Genomic DNA, 25002 nt, shown 5'->3' on the forward strand with positions numbered 1-25002 from the left:
GGGCTGCCAAAGCGGAGCATGGGAACTCAACCACTACACCATGGAGCTGGCCCTCCCATTCCACTTTCTATCAGGCTAGCTGCTTCTGGGTGATAGGATATGTGGTGAGACTCGTAAATTCCATGGCATGAGCCTCAGGTCACTATTTTTTCTTGTGAATTGAGTTCCTTGGTCAGAGGCAATGCTGTGTGGGATTCTATGCCTGTGAATAAGGCATTATGCAAATTTGGTGATGGAAAGCTTTGTTAAGAGTGGGTTTTGTCATAGTCAAGACATATCTTAGCAGAGAATAATCCATTGGATGACAGTGTCCTAAAAATCAAGCCATATCTGCCTTCTGCCCAGCCCTTTCAGACTTTCTTCTTTGTTTCAAGGTAGAGTTTTTCGTTTATTTGAAGACAGATATTTTACGGGTCAAGAGCCTTGCTAATAGTAAGTCTGGTTTTGATCATTCTTTATTTCCACTGTGTCTCTGACAGGAAAGAGCGGGAAAGGACATGGAGAGGAGGTCACACATGCATTTGGAGGCAAATGTTTGCCTGAAGTCGGCTTGGCTTCAACCTCAGTATTTATCTTCCTGAGCATCATGATTTCATGAAAATTGGTTATCTTATACACAAACACACTCAATTGTGATCTATATTTATGCTTACTACAAGGAAGAAGGATGTAAATACATTGCTTTCACTCAAAAGGACCAAGGACTTAGGTATTTTCCTTCTATTTGTTTAATGTTGCTATGGCAACACTGTTTACGTTTGATGTTAGTTTTCAAGGTGGTAATACCGTCAATGTTTAGTGTCAATACTGGATCCAGTACTAACCCTGCCTAGTATTTTTACAAGCATTTGAAGAGCTGTAAACTCACTTCCCCACTGAACATTTTAGGACTGAAATTGTAAGGACCAATTCGCAAGGGAGGGCATGTCTAGAAGACCCTCCCCCAGGCACCAATCCCACTCTAGACGCCCACTTCGTCTCCTACAGAACAAGCACGCCCCTCCTCTCCTGCCACTTGGTTGATCGACTCTTTCACATTTCAGTAGCTTGTTTTGTGGTCAAATTCTTGTCACCCTTATGACCATGGAAGGAAGAAAGTTGCACTGTTCTTTAAATATACATATTTATAGATTTTTTAATGAACATTTAATGAGGACCTACTTTATACCCAGAATTGGGTAGACACTGAGGGTGCATCTGTTCGGATGTTCTTCCGGGTCAGGCCAGCCTTAGGGGCCCAGGGGGATCACAATAACTGGGACAAAAAGCTAGTTCCCTGGTTCCCCTGCTCCTGGGAATCCCAGTCTCATCCTCTTCCCTCCTTCTGGTTTGGGGTGTTCTGTGGGGTGTGTCAAAGTGCCTGCAAATGGTCGTCTTCCTCTGCTTCTCCTCTAGGATTGCGTACCTTGCAGGGTCAGGACTTCACCCTTCATGACCTTGCTCCTGGGGAATATGAAAGCTATGCATTGGGAAGCACCGAGTGCTGACACCAGAAAACCTGGGTGTGTTGTCAGATTTGAAGGGTGAGGGCAGTGTCAAAAACAGGCAAGCACACTAATGAGGTCAGGAGCTGTGTGAAGTGAAGAGCGAGAGTCAAAGATGCTGCCTTGAACAGGGCTTGGAGGCAGGGCCACCACTCAGGTTCCTTCAAGCTGTGGCCTGCCAGCTCCTGGGTGCTCCATCCACATAAACCACAGTGTGATCACTACCCCCTCAAGGTGTGCAGTGCACAACCTACACAACTGTATGAGCCAGACTCTGAGACCTGTTGTTTTTATTTTATTGTCTTGGGCACTGGTGCCACCACGGTACATGGAGGGCATTACGTGCAGGCCAGGATGGAGCAGACACACCAGCTTCTTCCTCCATCTCTCCATTGTCCTCTCCATCAGAATACATCACTACTTCACTCCTTCCCACATCAATAGTCTTTCCCCCTCTCAGAACTACCTCTGTGTTTGAACCCTTGGTTTTAAACAGAATCTATTGATAACCACATTGAATTTGTCTCAGATTTTTAAAAAAATTTCTTCTTCATGGAAGAAGGCAGTCTGCCTGCTTCTTCCCCTGTGGCATGCTCCGCCGTCCTCCATATCTGCTCCAGCCCCTGGCCCACTTCATCTGGGCCCTCAGCAACTGTCTTTCCTTGATGAGTGTTGTTATTTACTACACATCTGAAATATTCAGATCAACTCCTGTTCCTACGCCTTCAGAATTTTTTCCCTTGAGATCAGCACTCTGCACTCTTGTTCTGTGTCTTTCCCATAAGGGGAAATGAAGGGACCCTTCATGTAAGCAGATGCCCCCGACCCTTTATTCAGGTCCTACGGTACTCAGTAGGTCTGCTCAAGATTCTGTCATCCTTCTAGGCATAGGGTAGGATTGCACTTGCCACTCTCTTAGAAGTTCCACATGGCATGTGAGTCAGTCAATGAAATGGAAGCAGATATGACATTTCTGGGCAGAGGCTTTAGAAGGCAGGGCATATCCATCATGTCCCTGTTCCCTCATGAGGTGACTGAGAAGGCATGAGTCATGATAGAGCCAGCATTATCTGGGTTCCTGAGTGACTGTGATGAGTAGAACCTGCCTGACAGCCCATGTTGGACAAATAACATAAGCAAGAAATAAACTTGGTTAGTGTTGAGAAACTGAAAACTTGAGGTTGTTTGTTATTGCACCATGACCTTACCTATCCTGACTGACACAGGGTCTCCAAATGTCTGCAACTGCAATGAGTACACACGACTCAGGCCTTTGTGCTCCACCTTCTACGAAACCAAGGTAGTAGTCCAGAAGACAGTGAAAGTTAAGGTGGCTGTCGTCACTCTCTCCTTAACCCAGTGCTCAGTTTCGCCATCATGACTTCCATTATCCTGAAGGAGATTAACAGGCAGATCTTATATTCCATGATTGGCACAGTCACATGACTAGAACGAGGAAGGAAAGAAGGTAAGTGGAATTCTGTATTGCAGTGCTGGTTAAAGAACAGCCTACCAGCCCAGCTCTGGTGGCCAAATGGTTAAGTTTGGTGCACACCACTTCAGCAGCCCAAGTTTGGCTTCCAGGCATGGACCTATACCACTCATCAGCAACCATGCTGTGGTGGTGGCTCACATACAAAATAGAGGAAGATTGGCCACAGATGTTACCTCAGGGCAAATCTTCCTCAGCAAAAAAAAAAAAAAGAAAGAAAGAAAGAAAGAAAAAGCCATAAAGAACAGCCCGCCCCTTAGCAAAGGGCTTTACTGGTTTATCTGCCAGAACAGTGGGAATCTGGCTCACCTTCTGCAATAAGAGCAAACGTCATTCCTGAGTGCAGGGACATAACAAAAGTGCCAAAGCCAGAAAGAGTGACCAAGCTCAGCATTCCTTGTTTGTCACTGGTCTCCATTGCTCCCAGCCTTTCCTTTCTGCTGATCCCCAGCTGGGAGATATGATGACCTCAGCCAGTTATGGAATTTTGAGATTTATGACTCTAACCCACGGGACCCTGTTCGCTTAAAATTGTTAAGTTGGCAAATCTGATTTTAGAACCCTACCACCTCAATTCTCAGCCTCTGAAAACCCCCAACATATTGAGGCTCCTTCTGGAAAGGTTGGCTTTTAAACAGCTTCTCTTGAGCTGTTGTTAGCCAATAAGTACTTCAACAAACAACGTTTCAACATCTCTTCGCCGTGTGCCTCCTGTAAGAGCAGCGGGCTTACAGAGATGCTAAGGAAGACTTACAGCCTAGTGCTGGGTGGGCAAATTATGGCTCAAGAGCCAGCTCCAGCCTGTCACAGGTTTTGTAAATAAAATTTAGCAGGACACACCCATGCCCATTTGCTTACACGCTGTCGGGGGCTGCTTTACGGCTCCATCTGCAGAGATGAACAATTGCGATGGAGACTGTAGGGTCCACCGAGCCTAAGATATCCACTATCTGGCCCTTTTCAGAAAAGGTTTGCCGACCCCTGTCTAGCGGATTATTAGCCTTTCTAGGAGAATTTGCATTTTAGAAGCATTTTCTTAAAGGCCAATTCTTTGAGACTCCAGGGGATTATGTTAATGGAGGAAATTCAGGTAATCGGGAGCTATTTTCGAGGGAAGGAGTCATGTCTAGCTGCTGTCAGATCATAGCCTATAGGCAGCTGCCTTCTCTATCATTCCGGGAAAGTGGACTGCCTTTTGCAAATCCCTGTGCAAAACGGCAAGCACAGGGAAGGAGAGGGAGCTCTCATGCGTGGGGCTGGTCCCCATGGAGGAGGTGACAGCACCCTGTCCGTGCGGCTCCAGGAGGGCCCTTGGCTTCAGGGGACCCCGCCTGGCTCTGTGCACAGACAGGAGCCAACGTTGCCTTCACTCCTCTGGGTTTTCTGATGACAACAGAGTGAGATTTTTGCAAGCCCCAAAGATAGGCTTTGCTGCTGTCTCTCTCTCCGCACAGGCACAGATAAAGGGGATGGAACGGGGAGCTTCGTAAGGTTCCATCGATTTTTCAGCTCAGGGAAGAACGGGAAAAGCCAGAGTCAGGCTCAGGGTAGGAAGGCTTTTTGCTGAACTGTGTCCGTCCTCGTGTGAGAGGATGGCTGTGCCTGGCCTCCCTCCTTGGTGGAGAAGAATCCTGCCCACTGTAACGGGGCCAGGCAAGCTTCTTTGCCGGAAGGACCAGAACCCTCTAAGAAACTCCAGGACTTGGCCTGTGCTCCTCAAGTGGGGGCTGGGCTGGAACTTCTGACCCCTGAACGTGGGTCCCTCAGCTGGAAGCAGAGGCCACCCTTCACGGGGAGCCAGCCTCCTCCCCGGGCTGTGATTGACACCTTGGGCCTGAGGTGGGCTGAGGAGGAATCTTCCTCAGTCTGTGAGGCTAACGTCAAGGGAGAGGAGAGAAAAATCTCACGGGGCCTCAGAGTCCTTCTTCCTCCTCTGGCGTTGTCATGGAAACGTAGTCATCTCAGCAAACATGGGCAGAGTGTCTGGGGAGCAAGGCAGTGTCCCCACAGGAGCTATGGGGGATACGAAAATGTCTGGGACATGGTGGCGTTACCCTAAGAACCGAGAAGCAGAGCCAGAAAAGTGAATAAACTCTAAAGCAAGATGGATAATGTGAAGTCTCTAAAAGGAATTCATGCTGGAGTTTGGAGAAAGACACGCCTAGGTTTAAATTGCAACTCCGCCACTTACTAGCTATATGACTCCCGTTATATCCACTAATTCATCCAATGAACGTTAATTGAAGGCCTACTGTGTGCTAGGTATCCTGCTGAGTGCCAAGGATACAGAGTGGCCCATCTTAGAGGAGGAGACCTTTCTTGCCCTCATAGAACTTACACATTCTAATGGAGGAAGATGGAAAACAAGCATGCAAACAAATAAATTAAAAATTTAGTTTCAGAGAGTAATGGAGCTATGAAAAAATAACCATGTGCAAGAGTGACTCAGAGCAGTGGCTCTTTAAGAATGAGTGGTCAAGAGAGGCTTCTTGGAGGAGGTGACGTTAGAACCTAGGCCTGAGGAAGGAGGCAACCAGGTGACAATCTGGAGACGGAAGGTTCCAGGAAAAGGGAAGTATTGGTGCGAAGTTATGAGTCTCTAAGTTTCATTTTCTTTGTCTATCAAACGGAGATAATGTACTTAATGGGATTGCTGTAAAGGTTCAATGATACAGTGTATCTAAAGTATTTAGCTCGAAGCCCAGCCCCAGGTAAGCGCCCTTTAACAGTACTAAGTACCTCTACACGAAGGAGCAGTTAATTCTGACCGGGTGCGGGGCGAGTGCTGACCGGCCAAGGCCTGGCGCTGGCCTCAGTCTTGCAGAATGGGAAAGGTTTTGGTGAGCAGATAACAGGTTAGGTTTCTCTGCTCTCGGTTCCTCTGTCTCCCAGTAGTTTCCCTTTCAGAAGCCTGACCGCACTTCATTATAAGAGCATGAATATTTTTCCTTCTTCAAATCTGTAAATTATATAAAGGCAGAGACTTCCTTTTTTTTTTTTTTTTAACCATTCTGCTCCAGCGCTTAAATGAGATAATGCATGCAAAGCATTTTGAGTAGTCTTTTGTGCCTGAACAAATGAATGAATGAGTGGTCGGAGCGCTCTGAGGTCCTAAGTACAGCATGAAGTTGAGTCTGTTTGGGAACTGCTAATAGCCCAGCAAAGAACTTAGCACCCCAAAGGCTGAGCCTCCTCTGAGTAAGAGAGGGTTCTTCCTCTCCGACTTTGAACTGGGACATGGACTTTGTTCCTGCCTTTGGACTCCGACTGAAACATCAGCTTTTCCTGAGCCTCAGGCCTGCCGGCCTTCGGAGGCAGCTACATCATCATCTGTCCTGCGTCTCCAGCTTGCTAACTCACCTTGCCCATCTCGGGACTTGCTGGCCTCCATAATCGAGAGAGCCGATTCCTTATCATAAATCTCTTCGTATATATGTGTGTATATATCTCCCCTATTGGTTCTGTTTCCCTGGAGAGCCCTGACTAACACAGGGGCCCAGGGTAAGGGCTTCATTTTCATTTAATCACCTCTTTAAAGGCCCTATCTCCAAATGCAGCCGCATTCTGAGATATTAGGGGTTAGGGCTTCAACATAAGATTTTGGGGGTCGGGGGACACAGTTCAACGCATAACTGTGAGCAAATCATCCTTTATTTGTTTAAGCCATTGTTCCTTGCAGCTGAGAACATACATAACTGCTTACACAAGGTGTCAATTCACTTACCAAGTTGGATGATCCACAAGAAAATGTCTTGCTGTATTTCCCTGGTAGCGTGTTAGAATTTCTTCCATCTTTGAAGAGTCATTCAATGGTTAGAACGTGGGCTTGGGAGAAAGCAGGTCTCAAAGGGCATCAGTTTGATGACTGACTTTGGGGGCATTTCCCAACCATGCTTCCATTTGTCCATTTCCAGCGAGCATTAAAATAACACTGTGGGCCCTTGATGAGAAAGTCATTCCAGATATGAAGTCTTCCTGGGAGCTTTGGTGTGGGGGAAGGGAGGTGCAGCAGCCGTGGAAAGGCCATTCTCTTCAGCCAAACTTACTGAAATGTCCTGATCATACCTTCCAGCCAGTGTCAGCTGCTAATCTCCATGAATTAATGCAGTCACAACTGGGCCATATTCAGGAAGCGCTCATTTCTTTCACTACATCAAATCAAGTCTCATGACTGTTTTCGAAATAAACATGCCGCCACCAGATAGATTGCTGACTCTCCACACTGGCAGCTGGGTTCTGAATGGATCTGGAAAGGTCCAGGGACGAGGCTGGGTGGCCCAATGGCAGGACTCATTCCTGAGCATGGAAGCCCAGACAACCTTGTAAGACCTCATTGAGCCCAACCGTATTTTAAAGGGTGAGAGGAAGCCAAGTTTTGATTCTGGCCGGTGTCCAAGGAGAGTTCACTCAGGGAGCAGCCTTCAGTGCTTCTGCACTTCTTCAGGAGCCTCCACCTTGACAGCATGGTGAGCACAGCCTGGCAGCTAAGACCTCCGGATGAGCTGTTGCTCCCCATGCCTTGCTATGGGGGGCCTCGTGGTGTCACTAGAGTGAGAGACCATGAGAGAGAATATTTCAAAGAGTCATGGGTCAGACTGCAAATAAACCTCAGAGGAAGTGTCTAACAGACTCTTACAAGCAAGAAAACAGGAAAACCAAAGAGAGAGAGAGCGCCGTCAAGCCAGTGAGCAAGAGATGCTTTCCTATGCTCTGCCTGCAGGAGAGGAAGAGGGAGAAAAGAACAAGATCTAGAAGGATGATGAAGGGAGTCAGGAAAGGATGGAGGAGTTATGCTAGAAAGAGCATGTGGTGGTTCTCCAAATGAGATATTTGACAAGATGGTGGGCACTTGAGCTGTTCCAGTCTAGTTGCTGGGCAGTGCTTTGAGTAAAATCATCGAGGTCAATACTGCAATCTCTCATCTCTTCTCTCTCATTCGCACACTCTTGTAGTAGTGAGCGTCTCCTCCATGCCAGGCTCTGTGCTCGGCACTGGGGTCAATGCAGACCTAGTTCCTGTCTTCCTCCTACTCCGTTCCTATCCTTTCTCCTCTCTGTCTCTTTCTTGGTCTCTCTGTCTCTGTCTCTCTCTCCCTCCTTCTCCCTCTGTCTCTGTCTCTCTGTCTGCCTCTCTCTCCTTCTTCCTCTCCCTTCTATGCTTAGGTTCTAAATAACTTTTGGGGGGAAATTAATATTCTGTTCAGTGGAATCATTATTTGTTAACCACTTCCTAACTAGTTTTCCAAATAAGCCATTCGGGACTGAATTCCACATCTTTTCTCACATTGGTGGTTATGTGTAGACATAAGGCTCTCCCACCCCCATCTCACCCTGGGGGTGCCTCTCTCAATCTCTCACTCCATGTCTGCTGCCTTGCACCCCCACTCCCCATGAGCTGCTTATCTATCCACAAGCTTATAATGTCAGCGCCTGTAAAGCTGCTTTAGATTTCTCTCCTCTTCCCTCCTGTCCTGATCCTGTCAGTCAGGATGAGAGAAATTAAGTTGTGTAAGTCTGTACATTTCTCTCTGATCCCAGCTTCCAGGCTTGAGAGCTGCCTGGAAGCTGCCAGATCACCTGGGTCTGGATTCCGAGATGAAAAGCTGCAGGGGTTCTGGGAGATTGGTGCCACGGTGTTCTCAAAGCTCCCACTTTCTAATCCAGCCCTTGGAAAGCAGAAAGGAAGCTGTGAATCAAAGCTCTGAGGAAATTGCTTACAGCAGTGGTGCCAATGAACCAGAACCCAACACTCGATGAGACTCCCAGCCGCCTCTCACTTTCAGGAGTGCTGCATATGGCATGCAGGTCCCACACCGCACAATCTGCTGGCTGAGGGGGTGGCTCTCCTTTTGCTCTCCAAGGTGCCAAGCCACATGCTTTTGTGCAGAGCTGTGTCTGTCCCATGGAAGGGGGTCTTTTTGTCATGCACGTGCCATGCCTCTGGCCCTGGGCTGCACCTGCTGAGAGGGGACATGTTTTTCAAATCCTCACAGAGGTGCCGTATATGCCACTGCTGAATAGGTATATCAATGATGAGAAAACAAACGGACTGACTTTTTAAAGTGTGTGCTTTAAAAGAACCTTCCTTTTTAAGGTCTGTTTTAGAATTATTTTAAATTTAGTGCCATCTCTTATACCTTTCATATGTGAAAGGTATGTAGTATGTAAAGGTATGTAAAGGTACTAATAATAGATATGTCATTATATAACATAATATCATCATTAAAATATATATTTAATGTGTTATATAAATATAATAATAATATATTCTATAATAGTAAATAGTTAAGTATAATAACTCCTATTTATGAGAACCTTCTAGGTGCCTGCTACTGTACTGGGTTCCTATATATTTTGTTTGCAATTCTTCTTTCCCCGCCTGCCTGGGCTGTGGTTCACTGTGGGCAGAGTATCCTTCCTGCTCCATTGACTTTGGCCTTGACTGTGTGATATTTTGGGCAATAGAATGTGGGCAGAAGTGAAAATGTGCAAGTTACCAATCACAGTGAACCAACCCAGGAACATGAGATAGATGCTCATTGTTTCGGGTCACGGAGAATTGGGGGTTGTTTGTTATGTGGCATTAGCACAGTCATAGTGGACACCTACAAGGGCTGACTTCTTTCTTTTTTTAATGTATTCTCACAGCCACTCTATAAGGTATGTGTTTTTGTTTTATCTCAAGGCTCCGAGAGGTTAAGTAATTTATTGAAGTTAATGACTGTTATAGTCAGTATTATATCCAGGTCTGCTCGATTCCTTTCTGCCTGTTCTCTTTCCACCTGCACTTCCCTTGTACTGTGTCCAGAATATTGATGCTCTGTTGTTCCTAGAGATCCTTAACTAGCAAAAATGACACTACATGGTCAGTAAGTTTGTGTTCTGCTTACTCAGGCAAGGAAACTGATGCATTTTCGTTTCGCAAGACTGCATTCCAGGGTCTCTGCTCCACTGTCATTCCACAGAACATTCTATGAAACAGAGACCCTTCTTCCCTTTCTCCTCTACCTGCCCCCAAAACTTCCTGTTATTTAAAGTTTTAAGGTTTTAAATGTGGTTCCTATTTCTCCAGGCTGAGATTACCTGAGGCTGAGGTAGAGTTCAATTGGACATCTTGTTTGCTGTCAGTACAATAAGCCAGAACCAGACGCAGATCATTGAACTGAAGAATCACTTCTCCCTTCTGATAGCATTTTGGGCAGAAAAAAAAAAAACAACCTCTGTCTGATGTATTGTTAAGTGAAAAATGCTGAGTGTACAACAATGTGTATTGTACATTATCATTTGTGAATTTAGGAAACAGACACATATAAATGTTTATACCTACATAGGATGTCTCTGGACATCTAGAAATGGTAATACTGGTTACCTGTGGTAAGGGAACTTGGTGGCTGATGGAGAGCAGGAGTGCAAGAGAGAATTATTTTTCAATGAATACTCCTTTAAAACTTTCTAAATTGGTGTGTGTGGTCATATTACTATCCAAAGTACTAACGAATGCATTTTTTTTTTTTTTTGAGGAAGATTAGCCCTGAGCTAACATCTGCTGCCAGTCCTTCTCTTTTTGCTGAGGAAGACTGGCCTGAGCTAACATCCGTGCCCATCTTCCTCTACTTTATATGTGGGATGGCTACCACTGCATGGCATGCCAAATGGTGCCATGTCCTCACCTGGGATCCGAACCAGCAAACCCCGGGCTGCCGAAATGGAGTGTGCGCACTTAACCACTGCACCACCGGGCGGGCCCCTGACTGCATTTTTTAAAGGAAGAAGGTGTGTCTTCTCTGACTTACCCCCTCCTTTCACTCCAGTCAGTTTATACCTCTTAGGTCTCAGATTCCTTGACTTTTTGAAAAGACTTGGAAGGAGGAGCTGCCCAAGATGAGGGACGTTCTTGTCCTCTCTATAGTTGAGGTGCTGTGTAAACATCTTCAAAGTCTCCACAGACAACAGAGACGAAATGAAGGGGCATGAACTGGAGCCCGTGGGCTTCCACCAGCGAAAGTGATCAGCTGTTTTCTTAAAAACAAGACCAAAAAATGTCCTCTCAGCTTGCTCTGAGTTACATTCCAGAACATTCCAAAAGTCAGTCCTTCGATTTCCACCTGCAAGCCAAGGATGTTTTTCTGTTAAATTGTAATCATACCACTAGACTTTATTAATTGTTTCAACAAACAGACATCTATGTCCATTCATTAAAAAAAAAAAAGGACAGGGTAAATAAATCAACTTTCAAATCATGTCCTTCTGCAAACACCAGCTGCACCGGAAAAGGAAGGCAGCCTGTTAGCAGGCTCTGGCTGCCGTGCCGGGCTGGGGCTGTCCGTATCCATGCCCAGAGCCTGTTAATGCGTCCTACAGCCCACAGGAAAGAACCTCAGCGGAAAGCAAGAAGGCAGAACAATTGTGTGAACTTACCTCCCCTTCTTACTCTCCAAACATCTGGCTCCTGCATGTGTCACTTTGATTCTAACCTGCTCTGGGGTTGTTGATGGGGAAAATCACCACCTGGGCGAGAAGCGGGGCGTGGACCAAGTACTTCATTACAGAACAGTTAGCACAGGCTCACTTTTTGTAGCAAAATAGTAGAGCAGGTTGGGTATAAGCCATGTTTCTGAAATTGCCCAGCTACGTTTCTGCCAAATCTTTATGGAGAGACGAAAACAAAAGCTGGAAGAAAAGGGAGAGTAAGAGAAGGCCTTCCGATGAGGGCTACAGAAAAACATAACACGCAAGGCACCATCTTGATATTGGCTAGCCACGGGGAAAATCTCTGCTGTTTAACATCGTGCCTTTATAAACACAGATGTCAGGGACACAAGGTTATTTTTGTAGTTCCGCATCTTAAGTCTCCCCAGTTAATTCTTTTTCTTATCTTCTTCTACATCAGAACAGCCCAACAGGATTCAAGCGGTGCATTTGGATGGCTTGCTTCCCTGAATTGTGTCTCTATTCCTTAATAGGGCAGACACTTCATTCCACCTGTGGACATGGCAGTTTCGTCAGTCACAACTGTCCCCATTGTCCTGCACCTCATGACATTTACTGGGGTACTTTGGCTAACAACCTCCTGGGCTTATTTTGATGGCAGTTAAAAATCAGTTTGGTAGCAGTGCTGCCTGGAGATCAGCTATTAAGTTTATGGGCTCGTCAGATTTTCACTGTATGCCTCATTTTCAAGTAATTAGAGCCACTTAAACTTGGTTGGGCTCCAAAGCTAAGCTGCAGGCAGATCTTGAGGACTGCAGACCCTGTGCGAAGTCTGCAGGGGACGCCTCCCTTCCCTTTTCCACCTCTCTCGTTAGCATCTGCTCTGGGGCTGGGGGGCGGGTAGGTGAGCGCAGAAAGTGAAGGGAAATGAAAGTGCCGCAGAGCCAGCGCCACCAAAAGGAAACTCAGCAGGGTTAAGTGCAAAGGCTTGCATTTCGGCTGGAAACAAAATCAATTGAACAATTTTAGACTGAGGGAGACTGAATCGGCAGCCACGTATGTGAGGCTTTAGTTAACTGCAAGCTCAACATTTTTTAATTAAATGTTTTTTTGTTTAAATATTTTTTTAATTAGCAATCATGTAGGACTTACAATGTACTAAGAAGCACTGTTCTAAATATTTTACAAATATTAACTCTTTTCGTTCTCACAGCAACTTTACCAGGTAAGTACTATCACTATGCCCAATGATCAGATGGGAAGTTGAGGCATAAAGAGAATAAATGACTTGCATATAGTTACATAGCTAGAAAGTGCCAGCGCTATAATTCAAATTCAGGCCATCTGGCTGCAGAGTCCATGGTCCTAACGCTGGACCTTGATATAAGCCAGTAGTGGGTGTGGCCGCTAGAAGACAAATTCGGAGTAGGTCCTTTTTAGCATTGTCACTGGTTCATGAAGCTCCATGTCTCTATGACAAGAGAAATAAATGTCCAAAGTCTATGTCAATTGAAAAAGAATTTTTCTTTGAAAAAGAATAGTGAACAAAATGAAATTCTAGAAGCTTAAAAATAATTAATATTATCCTTATAAATTTGATATGATGTTAAACCCATAATTTTTTTTATAGTTTTGATGGAAACAATATCAACTAGACATATAAAGATGACATTTCAAGTCAGTTAACCTTCTGGGTCTTCAATATCATCTGTCCAGTGTGTACCATGAGCTCAATAATTTCCTAATCTCTTCACATTCTAAGCTTCTAATATTCCCCAAATGGCCAGTCATGAATTCATTTATTTTGTCACAGAACTGGCATTTTTCTGAGCATTTACTTTTTTAAAAGGTATCCGCTTGCATCGTGGAGAACAGTCCGATGAGAAGACGAGACACACGCGCAGGGAACCGTGATGCCAGCCTGCGCATGGGAGGACTGGGGAGTTCTTGGGTGGCTTATTGGTTGGTGTTCTTAGTTGCAGGCAACATTATCATTCTACTTGCTTTATCTAAGAAGGGATTTGGTACAGGTGGTAAACACAACAGAATCTTCGGAAGAACTAGAGGAATAATTTCTGGACTAATGATCTTGGAGCAATGTCTAAAGCTACCCTAGGGAACTCACCTGATAAGAGTGTTGCCTCAAACTGACTCTAGAATCAACTGGATGGCTCCCACCATCCACAACAGCAAAATGGATGTTCCATGCCTCCTTTTTTTTTTTAAAGTACATCACTTTTTTTTTTTGCTGAGGAAGATTGGCCCTGAGCTAACATCTGTTGCCAATCTTCCTCTTTTTTTATCCTTCTCAAAGCCCCAGTACATAGTTGTATATCCTAGTTGTGGGTCATTCTATTTCTGCTATGTGGGATGCTGCCTCAGCGTGGCTTGATGAGCAGTGCTACATCCGTGCCCAGGATCCGAACCTGCAAACCCCGGGCTGCCGAAGCAAAGCACACGAACTTAAACACTCGGCCACGGGGCCAGCCCCAATTCCTCTCTTTTCCATAACTCACTTCCAAATCAGATTCTCTCATGGGTGCACAGGATTGAAAGAAACTGAATAGTAGTTGTGAAGAGGGGATGAGTTGTGTGGGAAAAGCGAATTTTTTGGATTCTATTTGGGCTAGACAGGACCCATTAGCATAAGGAACTATCAAAATGTAGAAAGAGTGTTAAAGAGATTTTTGCAGCCATGAATGACAAATGTCTGCTACAGATAACACTTCTCTCAATTCAGCAGCACGAGGGCTCTTGTTTAAGAATAGAGTTATGTTTGTTTGAGATATCCAGACTGAAATAGAATCCTGGTGATGATGGTGATCATTCATTAAGGACTTTTTATATTTTAGCCACTGTGCTAGGCGACTTCCCTACTGTAGTGGACATACTATTTTATGTCTGAGTTGAGTAGACCCCTCCTTAGTTCCAGGGGTGGCCCAGGACCCAGGCTTAAGCCAATCAGCATGTCCCATTCTCTGGCCAAGTAATGAATTCAAGGATGTGCATTTGACCATCTTCAGACCAATGAGTGTCAGGCTCAGGACTTTCATTTGAATGTTGGACTGGAACAAAGGAGAATAGGGTCTGTGCTTCTTGGCTGCCATCTTGCCGCCACATGGAGCCTTGAACAAAGTCAAAAAAGGAAAGTAGAGCTAGAGGTGGAGAAAAACCAAGTTCTGGTGACAGCATTTGAGCCCCTGGATCAAGCTACTCCTGTAATTGGCATGACCCCTGGACTTTTCAATTATGTAAATCAACAAATTCCTCCTTTCTCCTTATACCACTTTAAGTTATGCTTCCTGTGACTTCTCTCAAAAATTATCTGAATTTCTACACAGACTTTAACTCTTTTAATCCTCAAAAGTACCACACAAGGTTAATAATATTTCATAGACGAGAACACTAAGGCTCAAAAAGATTAGAAACTTGCCCAAGGTCACACAACTTGTCCATATGACATCAAAGCTCGGGTGCTTAAATCCCTATGCTGTGGCAGGGCGTTGGAGGGTGTTGAGCGGGTGACAGTGTTGGGATTTGAAGTTTGAAAAGCAGACTTTATAGACTGATGATGAGTAGCCTCTGGATGGCAGGAAAACACTTTACATTTCAGCTATCTTCCCTACAATGTCCAGCCTCGCTCTATGCACAGGCTGACTCTCAATATGTGCTTCTTCCTTACTAAGTGGCGAGGAAGGGAACTGAATGCCTCGCATCTGGGCAGAAAGGAGAGCCGAGTGAGCACTCTCCACTGGGATGAAGTGGTACCCTAGGGGTGAGGACAGTGAGTCTGTATGTCCCTTGGTTAGAGAACAAGGGTAGGTATGTGGGGGGGTTCTATATCACAGGAAGATGAACAAAGGTTCAATATCAAACAGAACCTTCTACTCTCAGAGGGTGTGAGGCAATGCCATGCAACACTATAGACTCATTTTCTGGAAATATAAAAGAAAGAAAAATATGATGATCTTCCTAGCCTACTGGATGATTCCTTAGCCCTGGAAGCTCTTTCATCCTTTCACTGCACGTGTGATTCCCTCTGCCAGAAATGTCCCTCCCACTTCTGGTTTGTCTAGCAAACTCTTACTCATCCTTCAAGATTTAACTCAGATGCCACCTCCCCTGGGAAGCCCTCACGGAACTACTTCCCTTGGCTCGATTCCTGCTTCCTCTATCTCCCTATAGCATCTTATGCACATCTAGACTATCCCTTGACACACTTTGTTCCAACAATTTGCCTAAATTTCCATCTATAAGTCAAGGAGCATGTTTCATTTCTTTGTATTTCTTGCTCTTAGTATAATGCCTGGAACTCAGTAGGCGATCTTGCAAATCCTTCTAAGAAAGCCCTTCCTCAGTCTCTTTGTCTGACTCTATTCCTATTGGTCTTTTACAATTCTGCTTAGAAATCACCTCCTTGGGAAGCCTTCCTCAACCCCCCAAAGCTGGGTTATGATGCCACCCCTATGTGGTCTGCAGCACGCCCTGTGCATATGTAACGTTGAAGAGGTGGGCGCCAATGTCTGACTGCCTGAGCTTGAATCCCAGCTCTGCCATTTCATAGCAGGTTCTTAACCTCGCTGTGCCTCAGTTTGCTCATCATCTGTAAAACAGGAATAATAATACTTCACAGAGTTGTTGCAAGTATTAAATAAGTTAATTCATAGAAAGTGCAATGAATAGTGCTGAGTAAAAAATCATAATAAATTTAGCTATTACATTAATTGTTAACTATTATTATTGCTAATTAATTTACAAACATTTGTTGAAGCACTTATTTTATGTCAGGCATTGTTCTCAGAAATGGGCATACAACAATAAACAAAATTTCTGTTCTCATAATTGAATTATTAGGTGAACTAATGAAGAATCAAAGGAGATGGGTATAGATTCTTTGAGAAATTAAATTGATGCACATTTAAACCATCATATGTTGCTTGTTTGTGTTGCCCTGAGGTCCCCCACCCGTTGGTCCATGGCATCCTTTGCTTCATAGAGATATGGTTTGCAGTCTAAGAAAAGCGAGTGTGCCCACTTCTGAGCTTCAAATTCGAGGTTTTTTGAGAGCAAAGTATAATAAAGTTTGAAAGCCAGATTTTGTGGAGACAGAGAACGACTCTCTCGCTTCTAAAAGCGCACACTTGAAAGTGGATCTCCCAAGCCCTAATTGATTTGCTCCAGCTGATGCCACGTGCTGCTGAGGCCAGCTGTCCCCACCAAGACCTGCTCAAATTGCAGGCTCAGGAACAAAATAAAGGATTGTTGTTTTAAACCTCTAAGTTTTGGGGTAGTTTTTACATAGCAACGGATAGCCGGAGCAGCTCCCTCACTCTGTTCTTGCTCGTTTGTTGTCAGAGCTGAAGTTTTACTAATTTTTGCTGGAAAAAACTAAACTTGGAGACCTGAGCATAAAGTTTTAAAATAATCCTTAGTGTGGAATGAACACAGGGTATAATATAAAGGAGGTTCCTGCCACCCAAGAAGGAGACAGTCCTTCTAGTGTGGCAATACTTATAAAGAGACTCCGATGGTCTGAGACTTGAGTCAAGATGCTGCTTTAGTCTAGCGGGGAGGTGAAAGCATGGAGAGAGAAGACGAAGAACCCCAGAGAGGAGACAGGTTGAGGGGGAAGGTGGAATCTGAGAGGAAACAAGGTCCCCTGTACGTGGGTTCAGTAGAAACACAAATGTTAATTGAGGAGTGACCACTTGGGAGATACCATTCCAAGCACATGGGAATCAGCAGGGCATGAAAGACAAAAGATTCCTGTCATCATGGAGTTTACCTTCTAATGGGTTCAACATGCAATAAACCATCTAAATGAGTAAATCATATAATATATTTCACAGTGATGACTAGTAAGGAGAAAAATTAAGTGAGAAGGGGGAAAGCACTGGGGGGAGCATGTGTGTTTGCCAGTTTGGGAGAGAAGATCTTACTGAAAAGTTAACAAGTGATTAAAGATCTGAAGAAGGTGAATGAGAGAGTTGTGTAAATATATGGGAACATAGAAGGGAACAGCAAGTGCAAAGGCCCTGGGGCAAGAGCATTTGAGTTTTTAAGGAACAGCCAAGAGGATGGAGTGACAAATGTGGAGTGCATGAGGGTGCTGTAACAGCAGAGTTCTCTGTGGCTGTATACAAACCACCACAAAATGGAATGGCTTAAAACAAGTCATCTTTTTGTTTATAAATCTTCTATGTGAGCAGGGCTTGGTGGGGACAGCTTATCTCTGTTCCACGTGGCATCAGCTGGGAGGATCACTGAGGAGCTGAGGCACAACTTTCAAGATGGCTCACTTACATGGCTGCTGAGTTGGTGCTGCCTGGTGTCTGAGAGCTCAGCAGGGGCTATTAGTCGGGGGCCTCAGTTCCTCTGCACGCGGGATGTTCCCTAGGCTGCTAGACTCCCTCAGGCATGGTGGCTGGCTTCAAAGAGCAAGTGTCCCAAAAGGCAGAAAGTGGAAGCTGCCATACCCCATTGGTCCAGCAGTCACAGAAGCCAGATTCAATGGCAGGAGACAGGGACCCCTAGCCACTCAATGGGATGTGTGTCAAAGAACTTGAGGGCCATGTTTTAAAACTGCCACAGAGCAGGAGAAAAGAAAGAAATCAGGTTGGAGAGAGCAGCCTGATCATCCAGGGCCTTATGGGCCATTGTAATGGATTTGGCTTACTCTGAAGGAATGAGGGAGTATTGGAGGATTTTGATAAAGGCATGACCTAATTTGACTGATGTTTAGCAGGATTACTCTGGCTTCTAGATTAAGAGCAGAGTGAAGGTCAGCAAGGTTAACTAGTCAGGAGTTTGCAAGTATCCAGGCAAGAGACAATGGTGGCTTGTACCAGGGTAATAGCAACACAGAGGATAGGAAGTGGTCAGATCCTGAATATATTTTGAAGGAAGAGCCAACAGGATTTCTTGATAGATTGAATATGCAATATGAGAGAAAGAGAAGAACTGAGGGTGACATCCAGGTTTTTGTCCTGAGCAATTGGAAGAACAGAGTTGCTATTATTACATGTGGAGGCTGAGGAGAAGCAGATTTGGCAGCTAAGAGCAGGAACTAATTCTTCAACATGTCAAGTTAGACATCCAAGTAAAGATGCTGAGTAGGAAGGTGAATCTATGAGCCTGGAATTCAGGGGAGGAGCCAGGACCAGAGATATAAGTTTGGGAGGTATCAGCATGGAGATGGTATTTAAAACCATGAGCTTGGATGAGACCACTAAGAAAGTGAGTGTGGATAGAAAAGAGAAGAGGTCCAAGAACTGAGGCATGGGAAACTCCAGCATTATAAGGTCTTGGTCAGGGGGATGAGCAAGAACCAGCAAAGGAGGCTGGGAAAAAGCAGCAAATGAGATAGGAGAAAAACCAGGAGAGTGTGATCTACTGGAAGGCTGATGTGTTTCAAGGAGAAGGAAGTAGTCACCCTGGTCAATGTTGCCGATAGGGCAACTACAGTGAGGGCTGAGAAGGGACAACCAGATGTGGCGAATTAGGAGTCACTAACAGCAGTTTCAGAGTGGCAAATGCCTCGTCGAGTGTGTTTAAGAGAATGGGGAGAGATGCTTGGAAACAGTGAGTACAGATGCCTTTTTTACGGAGTTTTGTGATAAAGGGAAAAGAGAAGTGGGGTGGTAGCTGGAAGAGGAAATGGGATCAAGAAAGGTTTTGCATGAGAGAAATAACAGTATTTATATGCTGATGGATAGAGCTAGTAGAGAGAAAAAATAATAATGCAGGCAAGAGAAGGAAGAACTGCTGTAGCTATGACCTTGGGTTAACGAGAGGGGATGGGATCTGGGGCACAACTGGAGGGGTGGGCCTTGGCTGGGGCCATGGACTGTCATCCACAGCAGTTGGAGTGCAGAAAGATATTTGCACACAGATGCTAGCAGGCTGGTAGGTGTGGAGGTGAAAGTTCTGTTCTGGTTGCTTCTATTTTCTCAGTGAAATAGGAAGTAGGGGCATCAGATGAGAATGAGGGTAGGGAAGGAGGTTTAAGGAGAGAAGGAGTAGCAAACGTGCTCACTTGAAGGGAGCGATCATGAATTTAAGATGAGACCATTGGATTGCAGTTTTCTCTGGTCACATTCAGCTCCATGGGGCAGGCACAGAGTAGGCAGAGAACTGGATTTAACCAGGGTTGGAACTTCACCAAGTTAGTAAAGGGAATAAGAGAGAGAGGCAAGGGATTGAGCATCTATGCAAGGAAGTGATTATAATCATCAATCATGGAATTTAAGCTGGGTTAGGAGGGAAGTGAGTACGTGGCAGAGGTGGAGGACAGTGAAAACGTGGTAGGATCAATGTATTTTAGATTCCTGTGGGTTGAAGGATTTTGAGGAAAATACTAGAGGGAAAGAGCTAGAAAGATAGGAGGTGATAATAGGAGAGTAGAAGACTTGAACTGAGAAAATGAAGGATTTCATTTATTGAGAATATAAGGTCTGACCAGGGAAGTGAGCAGATAAAGGAGATGGAGGATCAGATCACGGGAGGAGAAGAGGTCAAGAAACTGAGAAGCCAAGATAGAGGAAGGTTCAGCTCCCTGAATGTTGAGCCCACAGATTATTACTCCAGAAGTACTGCTGGAGAGAGTGACTGTGAGCCAGCTTCCAGAGTCTTCAGGGAATGAGGGGTGTGATCTGAGACTGGTTCATGAACATGACAAGGAGGGGTAGTAAGTGATGCGATCTAAGGACGTAAGATTTAAAGCCATTGTGGGCGTGGTAATCAGGAAAAGAGAAGGAGAATGGTCTAGAAGTAGCAATGAGGGGCAAAAAGGACACAGCGTTAGGCAAGAGAAAGGTCAAGGGCAGCGCCCCAGGTCCTCCCATTTGTGGGTGGTGTGCAGAAGATCCAGATGTATCTGTAGGCTGAGAGACTGGTGGGAAAGAGGAGGCCTGGGTCAGTGTGAGGAAGCTGCAGAGGACAGGGATTTCTCCACTGGAGGCCATGACAATGAGTGACACACTAAAAGACTGGGTGGGTACCTGTGCTTGACATCCCATGACAAGCTGAGACCAAGGACATCTCAGAAGAGGCCAGTAAGAATCAAGACAACTACCTGTGTACCAAAGGCTCCTCTTGCCTCCATAAGGCTATGAAGCTGCACTTGGATGCCATCTTGTCAAAGGCAGGCGGTGGGGGTGGGGGTGGAGACCAGCCATTCGAGTTCCTCGGAGGAATTCCTGGAGGCGGAGAAGTGCTCCAGAGCAGTACTAGTTTTGCATCTTCCCAGCCCAGGTGCAGGGCCTTATTTCCTCGCTTCTTTTGGTGGTAAAATGATAAAAAGAATAATTAGTTTAAAGGTGGTTTTGATCTGTACTTATCCACTTCCTCCCATCCTCCCACCTCCACCCCAAAGAATAGGGCAATGAGCTACAAAGTTTTCAGGAATAGATGACTTTAACATAATTAAAATAGTAATGTTTATTGCAGAAAACTCAGGAATTAAAAATAAATATAAAGAAGACAATGAAAGTCATACATTATCCCTCCACCTAGAGATAACCACCCTCAGTGTTTAGGGGTGTATACTTCCATACGTGCATTGTACAAAATATGGGATCATACTGGATATGTAGTTTTGTAACTTTTTTTAATCAAATGATATAACATGGGTGGTTTCTCTGCTAATTAATATTCTTATACATCAACTTAACGACTGCGTAGGATTTCAGTTCATATACGTACTAATTCTCCATCCAATCCCTATTATAGAAAATTTAAATTGCTTCCATTTTTCACTATTAGAAACAATAGCAAGATGGATAACATTTTGGCTATATCTTTGTGCAAGGTCATAATTTATTTCCTGTGAATAAGATCCTATAATTGGGCCAATTATACCCTAAATGGATCAAAGGGTATGCAAAGTTTTTAAGGCTTTTGATACACATTGCCAAGCTGTCCTCCAGAAATATTTTACAAGTTTACTCTCCTCTCAGCAGGATATGATCATGCCCATTTCTCCATGCCATCTCTCTCACTGTTATCATTAGAAAGTCTTTGTCTTGGATGACTTCTTGAGATTTCTTCTGACCCTTGATTTGTGTTTCCACATTGACAATGAGATTGCTTTCATTTGGCTTTTTCTCTTCCATAAGTGGACCGATTAACCTCTGGCAAGGTGGGTCGCCACTTTTAAGCCGCCCGAAGGCCTGGACCCGTAACAGCATGTGGAGGCTAAAAAAATGGTTTCAAGTCAAAAAGTACTGGACTGGGGGCCATTTATCTTGTCCCTGGGAGTTACTCATATCTCTGGGCTCAAGGCACCTCGTATGTCTTCTTTCCAGCTCTCAGTTTCTACAATCCTGTCTTCCTGTTTCAGGGAACATTCTTGCCAGCTCATCCTCAGTGTCTGTGGACAGGAAGGTCAATCCAAAGTCAAGCATATTTGAACAGAGTTCTTCTGCCTCATTATCCTTTCCTTGCAAATGTACGTCCTTAATAGAAATTTGAGTTCTATCTTTGCCTTTTTTCAGGCTGATAGAGATCTTTCAATTCAACTGGAATAATATTTGTTGAGCAACTCCACGGCTCGTGGTGACACACTATGGTTAATAGAAATCCACGTCCGTTCTGCCTGCCTGGTAAGGTCTTTTTCTTTTCCTTCTCTGTAGTAAACTCTCATTCACCCACTGATGTTTCCTCCTCGGCCTCCTCTCTAGAGAATTCAAAATGTCATGGCTGTCGTCATCTTCCTGCCATGGTGGCAGCATGATTCACTGGCTGGCTCTAAGGGTGACGATTTGACTGCGAGGTTACAGCCGACAAGAACCCCTGATAACACGGCCTAGCGGTCCTTCTTCAACAGCCCTAGTCAGATAAGAGCCATTGTTTTGACCATGAGCTCGCCTTTGAAACAATGGCTTGTGGTAAAGAAAAGACTAGGAAGAACGGGGTAACACCTGAATAAATGAGGCGATTTTCCGGAACTTTCTGGCTTACACCGCATATTCAGGGGCTCCAAAAGTTGAGTCATGTTTCTCGTTTTGCTCAGAGCTCAGTTGCGACTCTTGTGAATGAGACTACAATGAGTTTAAACAGAGAGGTACAGCATCTCGGCTTTTGAGATTTTTAGCCCTTCAGTGGGGACTCGGAAACAAAAGACCAAGTCTTAATAATGGAAAACTGAGTCTTTTGCGTAATGCAGCATTAAGGTACGGTTTGTGGGGAAATAACCTGTATTTTTATATGCTGTTTATCCACACAGACATGCGTATGTGAACATGCTGACACATACACAGATACATACTCAAATAATGCCACAGTATCTTTAACAGAAACATATGGAGATATAGACATGGATATATATCTATGTGTGTATAGATATATACACACACACACACATACGTGCATATATAGATAGATATATATACACACACACACATACGTGCATATATAGATAGATATATACACACACACACACATACGTGCATATATAGATAGATATATACACACACACACATACGTGCATATATAGATAGATATATACACACACACACATACGTGCATATATAGATAGATATACACACACACACATACGTGCATATATAGATAGATATATACACACACACACACATACGTGCATATATAGATAGATATATACACACACACACACATACGTGCATATATAGATAGATATATACACACACACATACGTGCATATATAGATAGATATATACACACACACACACATACGTGCATATATAGATAGATATATACACACACACACACATACGTGCATATATAGATAGATATATACACACACACACATACGTGCATATATAGATAGATATATACACACACACACATACGTGCATATATAGATAGATATATACACACACACACATACGTGCATATATAGATAGATATATACACACACACACATACGTGCATATATAGATAGATATATACACACACACACATACGTGCATATATAGATAGATATACACACACACACATACGTGCATATATAGATAGATATATACACACACACACACATACGTGCATATATAGATAGATATATACACACACACACACATACGTGCATATATAGATAGATATATACACACACACACACATACGTGCATATATAGATAGATATATACACACACACACACATACGTGCATATATAGATAGATATATATACACACACACACATACGTGCATATATAGATAGATATATACACACACACACACATACGTGCATATATAGATAGATATATACACACACACACATACGTGCATATATAGATAGATATATACACACACACACACATACGTGCATATATAGATAGATATATACACACACACACATACGTGCATATATAGATAGATATATACACACACACACATACGTGCATATATAGATAGATATATACACACACACACACATACGTGCATATATAGATAGATATATACACACACACATACGTGCATATATAGATAGATATATACACACACACACACATACGTGCATATATAGATAGATATATACACACACACACATACGTGCATATATAGATAGATATATACACACACACACATACGTGCATATATAGATAGATATATACACACACACACACATACGTGCATATATAGATAGATATATACACACACACACACATACGTGCATATATAGATAGATATACACACACACACATACGTGCATATATAGATAGATATATACACACACACACACATACGTGCATATATAGATAGATATATACACACACACACATACGTGCATATATAGATAGATATATACACACACACACACATACGTGCATATATAGATAGATATATACACACACACACACATACGTGCATATATAGATAGATATATATACACACACACACATACGTGCATATATAGATAGATATATACACACACACACATACGTGCATATATAGATAGATATATACACACACACACATACGTGCATATATAGATAGATATACACACACACACACATACGTGCATATATAGATAGATATATACACACACACACACATACGTGCATATATAGATAGATATATACACACACACACACATACGTGCATATATAGATAGATATATATACACACACACACATACGTGCATATATAGATAGATATATACACACACACACACATACGTGCATATATAGATAGATATATACACACACACACATACGTGCATATATAGATAGATATATACACACACACACATACGTGCATATATAGATAGATATATACACACACACACACATACGTGCATATATAGATAGATATATATACACACACACACATACGTGCATATATAGATAGATATATACACACACACACACATACGTGCATATATAGATAGATATATACACACACACACATACGTGCATATATAGATAGATATATACACACACACACATACGTGCATATATAGATAGATATATACACACACACACACATACGTGCATATATAGATAGATATATACACACACACACACATACGTGCATATATAGATAGATATATACACACACACACATACGTGCATATATAGATAGATATATACACACACACACATACGTGCATATATAGATAGA

At 43.6% G+C, this 25002-nt stretch overlaps 1 long non-coding RNA gene across 1 annotated transcript; it reads right to left on the reverse strand.

The window, feature by feature from the left end:
* Positions 1-3210: 3210 nt before the first annotated feature.
* On the reverse strand, positions 3211-16557 carry LOC139044867 (uncharacterized). Its single transcript, XR_011502230.1, has 3 exons — positions 11394-16557; positions 8753-11080; positions 3211-7521 (listed from the first exon to the last, which is right to left on the reverse strand). It is a non-coding gene; the product is annotated as an uncharacterized lncRNA (long non-coding RNA).
* Between the last annotated feature and the right edge of the window lie 8445 nt (positions 16558-25002).

This window comes from Equus asinus, chromosome 3 (genome assembly GCF_041296235.1).
Source record: "Equus asinus isolate D_3611 breed Donkey chromosome 3, EquAss-T2T_v2, whole genome shotgun sequence".
Classification (NCBI taxonomy): Eukaryota; Metazoa; Chordata; class Mammalia; order Perissodactyla; family Equidae; genus Equus; species Equus asinus.